This window comes from Pan paniscus, chromosome 6, assembly GCF_029289425.2.
Source record: "Pan paniscus chromosome 6, NHGRI_mPanPan1-v2.0_pri, whole genome shotgun sequence".
Lineage (NCBI taxonomy): Eukaryota > Metazoa > Chordata > Mammalia > Primates > Hominidae > Pan > Pan paniscus.
The window spans coordinates 83,312,846-83,315,717 of NC_073255.2; positions in this window are offsets into that span (position 1 = coordinate 83,312,846).

Consider the following 2,872-nt stretch of genomic DNA (forward strand, 5'->3'; position numbering starts at 1 on the left):
CCACCTCGGTCTCCCAAAGTGCTGGGATTACAGGCATGAGCTACTGCGCCCAGATGCCAAGCTAGAGTTTTAAGGCAGGAAATGAGAGAAAGATATTGAGAGAGGAAAACCAGGTGGTAAAAAAACTCTAAAGGTGGCCGGGCGTGGTGGCTCACGTCCATGATCCCAGCAGGAGTTTGAGACCAGCCTGGCCAACATGGAGAAACCCTGTCTCTACTAAAAATACAAAAATTAGGCAGGCGTGGTGGTGCACGCCTATAATCCCAGCTATTTGGGAGGCTGAGGCAGGAGAATCACTAGCAGAGATTGTGTCTCCTCACCCCCTCTCAAAAAAAAAAAAAAAAAAAAAGAAAGTTCCTGCAGCAGTTAAAGCTGTGAAAGACAGGCACTCTGCCATGCAATTCTTTGTGATTTTTCTCTTTTCTTTTTGGAGTTGGGGTCTTGCGCTGTCACCCAGACTGAGGTGCAGTGGTGTGGTCATAGCTCACTGCGGCCTCAGACTCAAGCTCAAGCGATCCTGTTACCTTGCCTTTCAAATTGCTGGGATTATAAGCATGAGCCACTGCATCTGGCCTGTGTGACACAATTCTGTTTTTTATCTTTTTTTCTGGGGGGGAAGGGGGATGGAGTCTCGCTCTGTCACCCAGGCTGGAGTGCGGTGGCGTGATCTTGGCTCAATGCAAGTTCCGCCTCCTGGGTTCACGCCATTCTCCTGCCTCAGCCTCCCGAGTAGCTGGGACTACAGGCGCCCGCCACCATGCCTGGCTAATTTTTTGTATTTTCAGTAGAGACGGGGTTTCACTGTGTTAGCCAGGATGGTCTCGATCTCCTGACCTCGTGATCTGCCCGCCTTAGCCTCCCAAAGTGCTAGGATTACAGGCGTGAGCCACCGCACCCAGCCTATGTGATGCAATTCTGATGTCAACTCCCTGATGTTACCTCAAATGCCACAGGTTAAGGCCACCAGCCCCCACTAGGCTGCCCTCGCTTTAGACACACCTGCAGGCTTGGGTGTCCTCAGACCACATGTACTTCTCACCAACTGGCTGCAAATTTGGAGGTTCCCACCATGCCCTCAAGTTCGATAACTCACTAAAACAATTCACAGAATGCAGAAAAGCATGATACTTTCTTTCTCTTTTTTTTTTTTTTGAGACGGAGTCTTGCTCTGTCTCCCAGGCTGGAGTACAGTGGCCACCATGCTTGGCTAATTTTTGTATTTGTATTAGAGACGGGGTTTCGCCATGTTGGCCAGGCTGGTCTTGAACTCCTGACCTCAGGTGATCCACCTGCCTTGCAGTCCCAAAATGCTGGGATTATAGGCATAGCCACCATGCCCGGTCGACTTCTAGAGTTTCAATAACAGAGATGTGATTCAAGAAGGGAGACATGTTTTGTAGATGGCAGGAGCTTCATGAAAAGAAGCCAATGAAGGGCAGGACGTGTAGCTGTCTACCTACAGGAAACCAGCCAGGAGCCTCCCCACAGGGACTTCAGCACAGATGGCCGGGAAAATCTGCATTAACCTGACCTCTGGACCTAAGAGAGGACAAGGCCTTGACCATTTCTACAGACTCACAAGATGCAATCTATGTGGTCCATGCCCATGGTGTGATCTGGGAAACAGGGGACCTTCTAAATGCCAACAACAAGGAAATCAAATGTGCAACAAACAGAAATACCGGCATTGACGTGGGCCATGGAGAGGCCTAAACAGATGACTGCAGTTCACTGCCAAGGTCATCAAAGGGGTGACTCTGAAATAATAAATTTCAGGTGCCACGGCCCAAATAGCTGCATGAGTTGGGGAAGTCCTCCACATGCCTCTGCTTCCTTCAGTACCTGTTTATGAAATAAGCCGAGGTACTTCCCTGGGGAATTTCCTTTCTCTTTCTTTCTTTCGAGACGGAGTCTTGCTCTGTCGCCCAGGCTAGAGTGCAGTGGTGCAATCTCGGCTCAATGTAACCTCTCCCTCCTGGGTTTTAGCAATTCTCCTGCATCAGACTTCTGAGTAGCTGAGATTACAGGTGCATGCCACCATGCCCAGCTAATATTTGTATTTTTAGTAGAGACAGGGTTTCACCATCTAGGCCAGGCTGGTCTTGAACTCCTGACCTCGTGATCCACCCGTCTTGGCCTCCCAAAGTGCTGGGATTACAGGTGTGAGCCATCACGCCCGGACTTTTGTTTTATTTTTTGAGACGACGTTTCACTCTTGCTGCCCACGCTGGAGTGCAATGGCACGATCTCAGCTCACTGCAACCTCCTCCTCCCAGGTTCAAGCGATTATCCTGCCTCAGCCTCTCGAGTAGCTGGGATTACAGACACCCAACACCAAACGCAGCTAACTTATTGTATTTTTAGTAGAGATGGGATGTCACCATGTTGGCCAGGATGGTCTTCAACCCCTGACCTCTAATGATCCACCTGAATTGGTTTCCCAAAATGTTGGGATTACAGGCACAAGCCACTGCGCCCAGCCCCTCCCATACCTCTTTTGGTCAAGGCAGCACAATTCAGAAGAATCTTGCCAGGGAAGACTGGTAAATGGACGTCGACGTGATGCCTATGGCTCCTGGTGGATTTAGATACCTCCTGGTGCTTATTGATATCTTTACCAGTTGCACGGGGGCTTTTCCATGCCAGACTGAAAACGCAGGAGATCAATGATCAACCTTCAACTATTTACTAGCAGAACACTGAGGGGACTGTGCGGTCACCAATACCTCCTATTGCACTTGGATAAACACCTCCCAGGAAATACAGATGAATAGAAAGGACATAGTCAAACAAGCAGAATGGCTGCATTCCTTCAACCAGAAGGGCCATTAGTCTGTTTTCACACTGCTATAAAGAACTATGAGAAACTGGG